At 28.8% G+C, this 16,368-nt stretch overlaps 1 long non-coding RNA gene across 1 annotated transcript; it reads right to left on the reverse strand.

The window, feature by feature from the left end:
• Positions 1-3,502: 3,502 nt before the first annotated feature.
• LOC108564005 lies at positions 3,503-15,325 on the reverse strand. The gene is made up of 3 exons (XR_001891117.1): positions 15,121-15,325; positions 3,749-3,820; positions 3,503-3,572 (listed from the first exon to the last, which is right to left on the reverse strand). It is a non-coding gene; the product is annotated as an uncharacterized LOC108564005 (long non-coding RNA).
• Between the last annotated feature and the right edge of the window lie 1,043 nt (positions 15,326-16,368).

The raw sequence follows: 16,368 nt of genomic DNA on the forward strand, positions 1-16,368 counted from the left end.
GAGCGAACGTAAGTTTGCACATTTGGCAAGCGCCTCTTCAATTTAGCCGGTTTCGTTGCGGCTGCAATATCTCACGCCTTTAAATCGTTTCACTAAGCTACAAAGATTTACAATATCGCAAATTCAAAAGCTCTGTAGTGTCTGTAATAAGATTAAGTAAAACAGTTTACATCTTCCGGAATAAAATTACGTCTTCGAATGCGATCCCCATCAGAAATTCGGTAGTTCAAATTTGCATGCATACTCTAGTAGTCTTTGCAAAAGACTATTTTTATTCCACAAGGGCTGACAAGAGCGGATTTAGTCATGGTTTTTATTTGCCCGATTAAGCAAAGGAGGTATGAGTGCCCCAAATAACGTTAGTCGAGTCCCCCAAACAGTGTTAGAGCGGGCCCCCAAACATAATGGGGGCCCGCGGTCTGAGGATTCAAGGTGGCACAAAGACAATGGTATGTGACAGGACATTGTTTCAGTCGTGCGAATGTCCTCATGCTGTGCGATATAAAAAAAATATTGTGTGTTTGAATGAATGATTGATAACAATGATAAAATGTAAAATGAACTCGGTCAAATATATATAATGGTTGTCGTGTCGCATTATGGATTTTAAATAAATATACACGTATTCATGACAATTTCATTCACATTTATTGTTGAATTTTTAAATAAAAAATGCATATATTTCATTCTATATATATTTTTTTTTTGATAATTTGTAAATATAATCCTATGTAAAATGTTTATAATATAAATAAATTATATATTAAATTACAATTAAAATCAATACGCATTCAGAAAATTTAATACAGATTTACTTTTCAATTTTTAAATAATAAAAAAAAAATTTGAATGTATACATATTTTCAATTACTATCAAACCTTGAATAGGATTTCGTTATATGAAAGCTTCGTTTTTCAGAATTTATTTTTATAATTGAAAATATAGTTTGTTTTTAAACTTTCAAACTATAGTGACTCTATACGCACTCTGTACATTTTTATAATAAAATAATAATTGCAAAGACAAATGTTTTAAAATGAAAACTCAATAATGTTTTGAAGATAAATTTACAAAATATCTAATATTTGGATAGAAAAATTGCAATATGTTTTATTTACAATTGAAATACGTTTAAAATAAACAACCGCAGGTAATGGATATGCATGCATTTGCTTAGTGTCGTGTACGGAGTGAAGGGTTGGAGGGTGAGTATGAAAACGTTAGAGTTGGACGTGGATGGATTGCATCCATTCTAAAGAAAGAAATCATGGCCCGACGGAATTTATTAGAATAATTCAATATCACCACTTCTGGCATTGCGAGGTTGCGTGCCGTAACGCAGAAATAACGGCACTTAAGGGATGATTTATGGTATACACGAATTTCCTACTTTATTTTAACAGTGCATCATCATCAACCAAATAGGTTCATAATGAGACCGCACTCGTTCCAATCGCAGTTTTCAATTCATTCACAATTAATGACGAATCAATTTAATTGATCCATTTATTAAAATTATTGTATAATAGTTCCATATAGATATTGTATTTTATATTTCTTTACTGGTTTAATTATGTAACTAATGTATAGTTAATTATTACATTCATAATTATCTTTAATACAATAATAACTAATATGAATGAACAACAGGTTTCTCAAAGTCTCATTTTCAACTGTTTGTTAACTGACCACAAAGATTTTACGTCTCTGTCTGACAATTGGAACTCCGCTTAGAACTAAGATTTGATGACTGCATGCAATTTTACATGTGTCTCATGTGTAAAGGATAGGGCGAATATATCCGCCGATCACCCGCAAAGATCCAAATGTTTTGAATAGGTCGGACAGATAGCTAGCAATAGCTTCTCTTTGTGATAAAAATATAGTTTAATTATTTTATATACGAGAATTATACATATATTTATATAATTATACTTCTTCGAGATGCATAAAAATAAAATTACCCGGCGCATCCATAAAAATAAAATTTGTGTAATATGTAACTACATTATATACATCGCTCCACAATTAAATATATTAATAAGTAAGTTTTTAAGATTCTATGACGAAAAGATCAATAGGACTAAATAATATATTTTTATGTAAAATAATAATAATAAGGTTTATACACTTTTATTTAATTTCATTATTTACTGATTGTTCCTAAATGATATTTACATAAGTTTGAATTATTTCTGTTATAAATTATTAATATTTTTCAATTTATATTACTTATTTCCATGTTTTTCATTAGCACCACTACTTTGCGTCAAAGGGCGAAGTTTTTCTTTCAACTTTAATTTATAAATGATAATAGTCACAAAAAATAAAATAAATCTTTATAATTGAAATTATGTAACATACAAAAAGGCTGTATATTGTAGTTTGGTTTTTGCTTTAAAAAAAATATATTTTACTATATAATTTTTTAATTCAACCTTTTTATAATTCATATCGTTTTCTTATATGGACATTTCCTGAATTACCAAATTATATATATATATACCAAATTAACTATATAGATATTAAATTATACTATATTTACTAATTTTATTGTAAATAATATAGTTTTTCAGTTAGTCTCTTTACAACAATTTTTTTTTATTATAAATTGTTGTAAAATAAATTGAATAAATATATTTGAATCATTAATACCACTTTTCAAGTAAATGCTACAAACTAAACTCAATTACTCATTCAATAAAGATTTGTTTTTACTTTCATTCCAAGTAGTGTCATCCCATGTTCATTAATTACAACAGATATAGAAAGACAACAATTCTGCAATAAATAATAACGGTTATTTGGCCTCGATGTATTTATCAAAATCAGAAGTGTACTAAGTTGTTAACGACATTAAAACAGGAAGGAACCGGACCCAACGACCCGTAGCCCATTTATAAATTTCCAGCGATAAATTTCAATTTAATAATTCACCGTAAGTGCGATATATCATTACGCCACGAAAATTGAATTAATTCATTACCGCCGTGAAATTACCAAACCGTAAAATTAGGTGTTGCATTCGGGAGTTTTCTATTTCCTTCTAGAAGGAATTGAGACATCCGATTGGATGGATTCGGGAATCTATCGCTAAAGGCATATACAGGTATAACTCATATAACACGATTTTAAATTTGCATATTATCTTATAGTCATTTAAAATGATCTGTTAAATATATAGCCTTTATGAAACTAATATTTTAGTTGTAAGTTATTATATTTTTGACATATTATAGGGTAAAAAATAATTAAATTGTAACATTTTTAGGTAATTTTTTATCACAATGAAGTTAGTGTTGATCAGAAAATCTAAAATGATTTAATATAATTTTCGAAAAATGTTATTACTTATACTTGGGAGAAATACAGTAAATTAGAGTTTTATAATATTACTATTTCTTATTTTACTTTCAAATTTACCCCAAAAGTTACAGGGTTTCAAGTACGTAAATATCGTGTTATACGAGGAATACCAGTAAACTATTAATGCCAAACTTGCCTTTGCAGACCTTGACAACAGATCGAAACGTTTGTTGCGTGGTCGTCGGTTCGACAGTGGCCGAAATAGCTGCAAAACTAGACATAAATATCTGCTTCGATTCATCAAGAAAAAAGAACAAACAAAACAATCTCCCTTTCATATTTTATAAACTCTCATCTAAGTGAGTTATTTCTTTTCTATCTTCTATTAGTTTTTTTTTCATTTATTTTTATTTCTTTTTGGTTTGCATTTATATTACTCACTCGTTTCGCTGACGCTGGGACCGATTACCGTGGGATAAGAATAACTGCCGGAATTTTTCGTTCGATCAGTTTCTGCAACAAAACACGAGAGAAAAGTGCTAGGGGGTTTATTATGTTGAGATAAAGGCGATTCTATTTAGGTAAAACCGGACCCTAAAATAAAAGAGCGGAGGAGTAAGAGATGAAGGCAATAGACACACACACACAAAATAAATGCGGACCAGAGTTTTCCATTTGGATGTGCTCCAAAATCCGAGATCCTCGATCCAGGTACTTATCTTATGAAACTTTAATTAATTTCTTAGTTGTCCCTTTTTCTAACGCTCTCTTGCCTTAATTGTTTTGTTTCACTATTAAATTACACGCTTCCATTAACATGCAATTTATTCCGTGCGCGCCCAACCTCCTATTCTTCAGCGTTTTAATGGTTCTTCGAACAACTTTTGATTGACTAATTTCACTTCAGCTTTCGCGCAACACACCGACAGTTTTATTACATTTTTTTTCTCTCTCTCTCTGGTACGCGATATTAAATCATACGAAGACGTTATGCACAATACGAATTTAATAACCTCACGCATGCAAGAAAATCTGTCTTGGGAGATTGATGATCGCGTCTAACGCGAAACAATTTTATTACAAATATGTAATTTTATTGAAGGCAGCTTTCCGAAAATTTGTTTTATTATCATCCATCGTCACTTATTACAAATATGCAGTCGTTCCTATGTTGATGTTACCTCTGATAACAATGCTTCGATATAAAGAAGCCCACACATTTAACATACATTTATTTAATGAAAAAAATGATGTTTTAGAGATTTAGAAAACTTTATTTTCAATAAAGACAAATTTAAAGATGTTCAGATGTTTAAAATACTGTGTAAAATGAAAGAAATAAACTCATATTTTAAATGTGATTTTACTTTGTATGTATAATAAGTTGACAGGTTATTTAATAAAATTTTTCTTTGCTTAAAAAAGCTAATCTTATATAACTATAATTTTATATCATCATATAGTTTTTTTTACAATCCAATATTAATATTTTTTAATATATTAAAAAAATAAACAACAGTATCACTTATTATGGAACTACTATACCATCTCCAAAAAGCGTGAATTTAAATCAACGCAAACTTAGTTTGTATATATGAAATGGATTGACAAAATAATGCAAAAATATAAATAAATGAAAATGTATGTTAAGTTAATAGTCTATATGTTAAGTGAGCTATATTAAAACAGATATGAAAAGCACCCCAAATTCTCTAGGAATTAAAGTATTAGTGACACCTTAAAGTAAATAACTTCCTGATTTCTTACCAATCATTCGAACTTATATGGTTGGGAAACAATTTCATAAATCAAATATGTATTGCAATTGATTTATGTTTAAAAAAAATACAAGAACATTTTCTTTTAATTCTTGGAATAAAATAATTACTAAATCAAATATTAATGATTTCTATATGACAAGTCTCAAAATGTGATTTGTTAAGGAAATTTGTAGTTAATAATTAAAAATCAAAAATGAAATATATTAAAATTAATATAATTATATATATTTATATATATTCATCATTAAGATAAATATAATTAAGATATTCATCAGCAAATTATAAAGATATAAATAAAAAAGCATTTGCAGATAAAATACTATGAATAATTAATTGTGAAATATCATCCTTTTTTTATTATAGTTAATGTAATTTATTGCATTTTTGTACTCATTCATTTGTCATATGGGTATAATCAAAATTTAGATTTCACTTTTTAATTATAAATAAATCTAATTTATTTCTTAGTTTAATTAAATAAAAATATATTTTTGATAATTATTTGATATTTAATTTTAATATAGTTAAAAAATCTAGATTTTCTAATAGCATTAAAATATATATATTTCAGAAATTTACAATAAAGAATCTATTAAAATATGAAAGTTTTTATATATTACACTTACAAATATTTGAATGCAATTGAACTAAAATTATTATGTTATTTGAAAATTTAATTAATAATTTATTTTATTAATAATTGTTTGATTTGACCGCTGCTTATAGGATATGAAATATAAATTAATTATTGATGTGTCCAATTATTTATCGTTCTCATAAATAGTTTCGGTATTTAAGTTTCAATTTCAATTACTGTATTTTCACTTTGATGTAGTTTTAGTATATATGAAATACCAAATAGAAGTTGCAACACACATCAAAGTATTAAACATTCCTCTATGCGCTATTAATTTGATTGCTGAAGTTTCATTACGTTATTGATGAATATGCAAGGTAAAAATAAAATAATTAATTTTGTAAATTAAAAAAAAATAGTTTTAATCTTTTATATGATTTTTTTAATAAAAAAAAATTGTAATTTGTGATTTAAAAATGATTATATATAACACTGTAAAGGGTTTGAATACAACAAATTTAAATACATATAAATATAATTTAAAACAAAAACATAATTATGTGTTATTTTAAGTAACTTCTTGTCTAAGGATAAAAATAAGCTCTATTTACAACAATTTAAATTCTCATTGCAAACTACAAGACGAGAAAAGTTTGCGAACTGAAATAAATAAAAATACAAGTACGGAAGACATGGAGTGAAACCATAATATTTAAGCTCCGTCCAGGCTAGAGTTTAATCCTGATTATTTAGCACGCCACATGACAGCAGGATAAGTGTAACAATGGTAATTACATGTTGGAATCTTCACGGTTTATTACGTCTAATGTAGTCGCGTTTTGTAAATGCAATCCGAAATAATATGACATTCAAATTCCGGGCGCCGTATAATAGTTCTTTATTACTTATAAGTAGTGTTTTATGTGATAATGTGATAATCCGGCATAACTTTAAAACTTCACAAAAAGAAATTTGACTTTATAAAAGAAATAATATTTTGAAGTGCTAGTTCAAATGTTGTCACTACTAGGAGAAATATCGGTGATCAATAAATAAATATTATTTCTGTCATGCATAACTTTTTTGTGTTTTTAGTCGAGGAGGCGCATAAACAACACCCTTGAGGATAGTCGATTAATTTGGTTAAAATGTTGATTAATAATGAATAGCAAATAGTTTATTTTATAAAACACAGCCAAGAACAGGTGATTTACAACCAGAACGCACAGTTAGAAAACGTCATAATACGTGTAGACAACACAAAGATGTGTGATGTTTATTTGTACTGTACCCCAACATATACAAGGTACACCTGGGGACAACAGTTCTACTTTCGTTCTCTTGAACACAATTGTGTTCTTGATGATGACCGTCCGATGTGCCGCAATGCATCACGCATTCATTGAAAGTATATGAATTCTGCACCTCTCATTTACAGTCATGGTAACCATCAAAATGCAGTTCAGGGTGTACCTTGTATATATTTGCATCTTGAAAAGTAACAAGTATCAGGAGGAGACTCTATAAATATGAGTTAATTGATATACCATGATGATGGCTATTAAAAAAATTGGTATCAAATGAACAAAATAATGTAAATTCTTCAGTTAATTCATTTCACTGTGAAGAAATATATAAACGATGGTCATCATCAAAGTGTGGATAAAATTTAGATGTTTTATCTTTGCAAATAGTAGTATTTCATACTTCACTTCCTTCATACTAAACATCTGCTCTTGGCTCATAATAATTTTGGAAAATCGATCAACAAAATAGATTATCCCATATAGCTTTTCTGACGATATACTACACAGTTGCATGTATACATCATTCCGCTCGTTGCGTTTCTATATATTTTGAATACTTCACATACTATACTGGTGATTGGTTCCATCAATAATCCGAACTGTTGGAAACTTAATTGAGGAACAATATACATATATAATCCGCATAAAAAGAGACTTGACAATACAAGTGAAAAAATACCATGAATAAAAGAATAATATTGTGTACATTTTTTTCATTTATTTTAATTTTAATTAATTAAAGTTTAGTTTGTTTTGAAACAGGACCACAGTAAATCCGGACTGATCGAAGCTACACAGAGTGAGGTATTACAATACAAAGATCTTAACATTTCATTATACCTTCTGAAATACCCTGATGATTTCAGCGAAAGATATTTTGATAACTAATCGTCTGAAAACATTTAGCTTGTATAGTGTTTAGAATTATGCGAGGTATTGCAGTATCTTATTTAAATTGTAAAAAAAAGTATAGACTATATTTATTTAGATGATGTAGTGAAAGTCATGCATAATATCAGAACGTTTTTATACTTTCTATGTTATCTTCATGTATTTATTTTTTTTGTCGTGCTTTATTTCAAATCAATAGTTTAGAAATAGGTAGATTTCAAATCTCAAGTCCTAACTATGTTTTCTTTGAACGAAAATTTATTTTATTTCGTAAAATCCTCTCCAGCAGGAGGACCAATGCTGAATTGGATCCAGGAAGGACGTTCCAATATGTTCTGGTAAATCGTATAAAGTTATTACACTCAGCAATTCGAGGAACTAATCGATTTATACAAGCGGTTCAAAGTTTGCGAGCGAGCCGAGTCTGTATATATGTTAGAGCAAGCAATATCATATGAAAATTGCTAATTTCACGAATGGTTTCTTCGTTGCCTGCATAATTTCAAATTAAAATCAATAATATTCAATATATACATGAAATACTGAAAAAGTTGTTGTGTATGCATTATTTGATATCCTCGAAATTTATTTTCAGGACATTTGTTTGTAAACTAATGAGAAAGAAATAAAATCTAGTGCATAGTCACATACCGACTTTTTTTTCAAACCGTTCTGTCCTCGACAACCTTAACTACTGGGTAGACTTGTGATACTTATACTTATAGAAAATATAGTTTATATGACAGTATTGATTAAATGACCTTTGATGTAGTCCTATTTTCTATGCACAACAAGAGAAAGAAAGAATATTTTAAATTAAACAAATTCTATACTTTCTTTTAGATCAATGCTAATAAGTTTTATATGAGTAGGAATAAATAAATAAAAGAACAATAGCTTCAAAGCCAACAACTGTAACAGTTCCCAAGTGAATTAGTCCATTAGGGATGCAACAAGTGCAAGTGCAATAAGAATTATTGATTATTGGTGGGATTACTGTTGCATTAGTAATGGCACATTAATCCCCATATTCAAAGTCAATACCCGTGTCACTTGTAATTTCGCTAAGCTTATTACCGAAAACCAAAATCCCTAGAAACTGACATAGTTTCAAATTGACAATTAGTATTCTTAGTAGACCCATTCATTTGATTCTCTCCAATTAGTTTCCATGCTAAATATCTCAATTCATTCATATTAATAATCAATATTTTACGCTTCTGACAATATTATTATTGCAAATATTCATAGATTTTTGTACCTCAAATTGAAATATTTTAATTAGAAATTAAATTAAAAGTAATACTCTTGATACATAATGCGTTTAATCCGCACAAAGTCGTCGATTATTAAGAATTAACGTTTGTGGTCGAAGCGATTTAGAAAGTTTGCAAAGTAATTAGCAGAACCGTCTTTACCGCAGCAGACAAAAAATGGTTAGGTTTATATTAAAATTATAATTTTCGTATATTACAGCTAATTTATCAGACAAGAACAAAGATAATCCCATTAATTACGAGCAATATCCTTACATTTTTTATAACGTTATACTTTAGGGCTATATTATGAAATTGTACTCTTCGACGTTCATATTTAATCTCTTTAAGAGATCAAAGCTCATAATTATATAAGTTCTATTATCATCTCTATCCTAAGTATATATCTTCTTTTTTATGGAAATTCCTGCAGAAAAAAATGTTAAATGACAATAAAAAAGTTTTACTTGTTTTTAGTGAAAATAATCTAGATTTAGGTAAAAGATTGACTGATAATTTAATGAAACTTTTCTTTTATTACAAATTTGTCCATAGTATTATGTCTTTGCTAAACAAATTAATTTTGTAGAAAGTATTCTATTATTTTAATAATTTTTTATTTGTATTATAAAATAATTCAAATTTTCATTTCTATTGAACAACATGCGCCATCTGTACATTAAACGTAGAACGTGGAAACACGGCTCAAGGAAAACTGCCGGGAAAATCGATTTTCCCCTAAACACAAGTGACGCCATCTACCAGCGTATACTCTAACTCAAAGCTTCGGTACTTTCACCGTTCAAACGCTCATTTCTACCCATAAGGTTATTAAGGAATTATTTCCAATTTAAAAAGTTTAATTACCAATGAAACAAAATTCTCGCTGTTTTACATGGCAATTTGAGATATTTAAATATCGCCGACATTCGTCGTCCAAGTTTTAATTACTTTTTTAATAAGTTTCGCTTCTTCATCCAAGGCGAAGATGCTTCTCAATAATTTAAATGCAATCATTGGATGATCAAAACTTAATATATACATAATATAATTTGAAATTCTAATTTTTTAATAATCTTAACTTCTATTCCCATGAGATGAATAAGTTTGAAGTATATAAGTACATCAAATTAACAACATACTTTAGACGGAATACGTGTAGTTTAATTATATATCTATTTTAAGATTAAATAAATGTTTATGGAGATAGAGCCAATGATTTCATAACGAAAAGTGACGCAATTAATCATTCAAAGAGCTTCTTGTTTATTGTATAATTTAAATTATTCGATTATTTATGTTTAAAATCGTATCTTTTTGGTTGTTGATAAATATGTATTTCTTAGCAATAATTTCATAAAATAATTGATGTAAATATTAAATTTATACACATTGTTAGACCAAAAATTAACAATTAAAAGGTAGAATATTTTTTGACAAATAAAAAATAAGGATTTAATTTGTTTTCATATTTCTATTGCTTTAGGCTATATTTTTAAATTAGATATATTTATTTAATGAATTGATTATACATTAGAATTGCAAATATCTAAATCAATATATTGTTTGGCCCATCACAATCAACATATATGAATAAATCAATTATCATATATCAATATTAATTATAAAATGTTTATGTAACAATAATTAGTATTAGATTAATAGTGAAATTACAACTATTTCCATGATTTTCGCTATGTGGAATAAATTATTGATTTCAATCCATTTATTTCAGTTTGTATAATCTAATTTAAGCCAAATTTTAAATTAATTTCAAAGACTTTTTAATTTAAGTACTGTAATATTTAAAAAATCCTCATTGTTTTTAAACAGACATAATTTTATATTTTGTTCAACAGTTTTTATTAGTAAAACTTTTTATATTATTGTTTTTTTTGTATGTATTTAATTCCTGGAATTCAAGCAGTTTTTTTTATTACAAATATAGTAAAACTTTTGTACCAAATATTATGTAATTGTATTATATGTAAATATACTTAAACCGTAATTTCAATGAAAAATTCTAATTAATAGGTACACATAAAATACTTGCATTGTGTTTATAGGCCAATTTCCACTTTAAAAATGAGACATTACAATAAGTAAAACATAGTATTAATAATCTATTCTTTGTTTAATGCGTTTATTATAATAAATAGAATAATAGATCATAATAATATTTAATGAAAATGAAATCAAGACTCTTTTTATGTAATTTATTTTTATGTAAATTTGAGTTCCTCGAGTGGTCTGGTTTCAGGGAGTCCGCTTTATTGGCGGAACCGCAAAATGTATGGTCTTGATATTATATCGTTTGCAATCGAGAACCGGCAACTATAATCCTGACTGTATCAAAATCCCGACAGTGTTTTTTATTATTTGATAATGACGTAAAATAAATGAATTTAAAAATGAGGGTTTGTGGTGTCTATCTATTACTATTATAATTTTTATTGTTAATTGATAAAAACAAACAAACTATGTATTTTCGAAGTCTTTTAGTCTATACGTATTATTGTATAAAGAAATACATAATTACATAGAAATCTCCTTACTAGAAATTGCTAGTCGCGTCGCACACTCGAACGAGAGCGGACGTATTTTGAATCGTTCCAAGCAGTGTAGTGTTTGGAATGTTAAATTGTTATATTTTGCAAAAAAAAAGAATCGAAATAAGGGTAGGAAGACATCAGTGGGCTATGCCCTAATAGGGGTGTCGCCCTGTTATGGATAGCGACGTTATTTCATCACAACACTCGGCCGGTGAGTCGAGTTATCAGCCGGCGAAGAGAAAAAGAGAAAGATCAAAAACCATTAGCAAAAACAATCCAGTTATCTCCAGTGCATGTGATACGAGATTAGACTGCAATTTCAACGCGATTCAAACATTCAAAATTTCACAGACAATGGGAGCGAGAGAGATGTTGAGAAAACAGAAAATAGAAGACAGAGACGAACAGACCTATGATTTTGACAAAAAATGGATGCCAGGTTTTCAGCAATGAAAACAACAACAAAAAGAACCTAACCCGCCGCCGTTGATAGTACCGGGAATCACGGATAAACAAGTTGCATTAGCCAAATTATTATTTAGTTAATTTTATGTAGTTGGAAGGTTTCCGATGGGAGATCATTCCGCTCACCGCCTATTTTATTTTGTTGGTTTGTTTTTATTCTCTTTTTTTTGTCCACTGCCCAAAGATATTCTACTTAATGCCAAAAATTGGCAGGTTGCGAATAAAATAAACGTTACAAAAAAAATAATTGCTGTTTTGTTTACTTAATAAAATTTCTTAATAAAAATGTTATTTTCTTTCAGATTATAAAAATGTAGTATATGGTAACTACTGTTTGGAATATGTCATTGTAGATTTTTTATGTTTATTTTTGATAGTAAACATTGATTAAAAAAACGCCTGATAATTATGCACCAACCCAATAATAAAAAGATACTGTCGGTATTTTGATACAGTAGGGATTTCGATATAGACCCATTTTTCTCAGCATTAAGTTTATGGAGACAGATCAATTTATATCTAAATAATGTTTTAATATTTCTTTGATTTTTGTTAAATGAAAAAATATAGAACTTCGAGAACTTTTTTTATATATTATATGCTGAGAAAAGAAAATATGTTTATCACTTAAGAAAAAGTCAGGTCTCAATTTTAAGATTCTCAATATTGCAAGTCTATTAAAACAAATTCAACAATCTATATTTGTTATGTTGTTACTTGCATAATATTGTATATTTCTTAAGGAAATCAAGAATTAGCAAGTACCACTTAACCATAAATAGCAGCTTCACCTAAAACTTTTAAAGTTTTCAGCAGTTAAGATTTATGAGCATCTTTTTTATACTTAGAAACAACTAACAAAAAAAAATATAATGGACGGTGGAAAATGTAGAGAAGGCAAGTTTCCAATTGTTTCGGGCGGAAAATAGAAAGTCCGGGGGTTTTGTTTCACTTTCAATGCGGCAAAACTGCTTGGTGAAAGGTCGAAAAGTTCTCTACAACTCCTTCGCACCCCCCCCCCGAAAAAAGCCCATAATTGTTTATAAAGTTTTCGTTCCTTGGCACAGCTAATAAATTTGAATTTTCTATTGTGGCGATATCTGTGCCACACAAAAATAAAATATATATAACTTTAATTAAGTGATTTATCGAGTTATTCCCATTCCGGTACAACTCATTTGCATGCCTCGCCCCTTCAGGCCTCACCCCTCACCGTCGCACGGCATGCGATTTTTATCGCGTCCTTTTACTAATAGCCATCGTGTTAATTCCTTTCTTCCACTCTCGAGCCGGGATTACCACCACCCTTCACATTTGCATAATGCCCTGATTTAATGAACCTTTGCAGGATTGAGACGTTACTTTTTATATATATTTTTTTTTTCGTTTTTGATGCAAATTCTGGAATTCCCAACAACAATATATATTATCTATGTATACTATATAAAAAGAAACAATAAATACCTCAATTGAATTTCATACTTGAATTTTTTTTTATATAATTTTATGAAAATATTATTTATTTAACATTATTATTAGCTTGATACATAATACAGCTTAAAAATTGTATTTGGATAATTATAAATTACATTGTCTGTGTACAATTTCGTAATTGAATAATACATATTAATATATGGAAAATATATTTGATTCAGTCATATAGCAGTAAATGTAATTATATGTTATTTTACATAATTCTGTATAATAATGATTTACATCCTCCGTTGCAGTTATTATTTGAATTACCAAAGAGTTGCAGCATCAACAAATAATTTAATTCTTAATTAAATAATTAATTAAATGTATCAATCAAAAACTATTTACCAAAGTCTTTTTGCCTTAGAAATTATTCATGCATTAATAGAATTCATAATTTGAGTTCGTATGATTGGCTATTATGGTATCAAAACATAAGCTTCATTATACAAATTATAATAAGACGTTTGATACGTTTGGTCTTGAATTAAAACAATATTTGGAAATTGTCTCTGAAGATATTATGGATGCATTAATGAATTCACATGATAATAAAACTAGTATTAAAAAATATTTTATAATTTCATGAAATAAACAATAAATCTAGTGGATTTTGATGTGAACATATATCAAGAAGTAACATCTTTTTATTCTAACAAATGAATTAAATATATTTAGTGTTAAAATGTTTTTTTTTGAGAACTAATTTAAAAACAATTTAAATTTTCAGATACTTCAAATTTATTATTGAATGTTTTATGAAAGAGACAACAAATATATGATAAAGAAAATTATGATTTTATTTTTGACTTTTTTGACTTTCGATTATGAATAAATTATACATAAATACCTCGTTTAGTGTGGGTAATCTGTTCTGACAATACTCCGGGCTGATAAAACCAGACTAATCAAGGAGTTTAAAAATAAATTCCACAAAAAGAGATTTAATTGTATAAAGGGAAAAGTGACTAATCAAGGCCGGATTATGCGAGGTATTGCTGTATAGTCATAATATTTGGCTACATATAACAATTACTAAAATAAATAACAATTCGCATGTTTATATAATTCAAGTTTATATGTAATATTTTGTCATCAATTTCATTTGCTAGAAATTTTGATAATAATCATTTTACAAAATATGAAATGTCTTCATGTTTATTTATAATTTTCCAGTTGGGCTTTGTGGCCGAAATTTCTTATTTTACATGTAAAAATACATATGATAATCGAAATTTATATTTAATCAAAAACATATTTTATAGATATTTTCAATCGATTCTGAAATACAATGTGAACAAAATGTTATTCCAGCTCAATCTCTAATATGAAATAAAGAAATTGTAACAGGAAATCATTTATTTTATTGTTTCGATCGCCGATAAAGCAGTTGTTTACTTCGAATGAAAAAGAAATTCTATTATTAAGGATAATCTGTAGTATTTCAGTTCGCTTCTTTAGTAGCGGGCTTAGCATCAGTGTACTCACAGTATTGTAAAGATATTTACCTATGTTGGTTTCCTCTATTGGTTGGAATTGGAAGGTGGCTTTGAAACCCTGGCCGGGCCAATCGGAATTAGCCACGAACTCTATAAAGAGATCGGATCCTGTGGACAGGATTTCCAGTTCAGTCCCTTCGTTGCAAAGGACTCTGATAGCAGGATCAGCCGATGACTTGCCGTCATACACACGGATCAGATCGGCTCGATTTAGACAACTGAAAAGAAAAGATCATTATCGAAAAAGGGGATTTACTCGGACGCCGCAAAGGACCCAAACACCATTCGGGTCAACTCCCTATCCCCAAAACCCAATCCTTCGCTCCTCCGTCTACAAGTCAAAGCCGAATAGGAAGGAAAAGGAATATAGCAAGGAAAAATAGGGGGAAAAAATATTACATAAAGAAGAAAGACACGAGATTCCGTCTAGGCAAAAAAAAAACATAATAACGCGATGCCGGAACACTTTTCCTCTTTAATTAGGATCAATGAGAGGGGAAGGAATAAAAAAAGGGAGATCTGAAGATTGAGGTCGACGCTTTTAGGATACATCTGTGATCTGCGAGGTGATTCGATTCAGACATACTTTTAAAGGATGCTACAAGGAGCAAAAATAAAATAAAATGAAAATGGGATCTGAAAATTTCATTTCGGTTTGGCATTAAAAGAGATTATACTTAAAAGCAGCCCAAGGCTCATGGATTGATTCCAAGAGCGAAGAAGAAAAACTCGTATTTAGTCTAGGGGGAAAATAATAATCTCATTCTCAGACATGACGACTTTCCACATATTATGATTATACCGACAAAAACCGAGTCTTTTCTTACATTTTTTTCAGTTTTTCTTGAGGAGCGTTACGAACACAACGACTCTTGTAGTATTATGTGAATCCCCGCGCTGATATTTGCTGGGAAAACATTGGAAAATTATACGAAATGCGAGGCTCTTCCTTTAAGAACTTGGGGCTTTGATCTTTATACGCATTTTCCTCCTGATCAGCGATTAGAAAATGCGATCGTATTTAATTGCGGAGATGCGAAAGTTTTCTCTGTCATTTTAGGGGATGGGCAGAAGAGGATGAGGAGGAGGCTTACTAAATATATATGAACGGAAAACTGAGGGCATTGTTTATGCGGAAGTCCCGGAAGTGCAGTTTGTCAGGGATGCAGCCACGTTTTTGTCCATTCGAAATATGTCAGCGACGGGGGTTAATTGTTCCATAAATCTTCTGGTAAATTTGTTAGGAGGTATCGCAAA

Source organism: Nicrophorus vespilloides, unplaced genomic scaffold (genome assembly GCF_001412225.1).
Source record: "Nicrophorus vespilloides isolate i.1.1-1 unplaced genomic scaffold, Nicve_v1.0, whole genome shotgun sequence".
NCBI classification, from domain to species: domain Eukaryota; kingdom Metazoa; phylum Arthropoda; class Insecta; order Coleoptera; family Silphidae; genus Nicrophorus; species Nicrophorus vespilloides.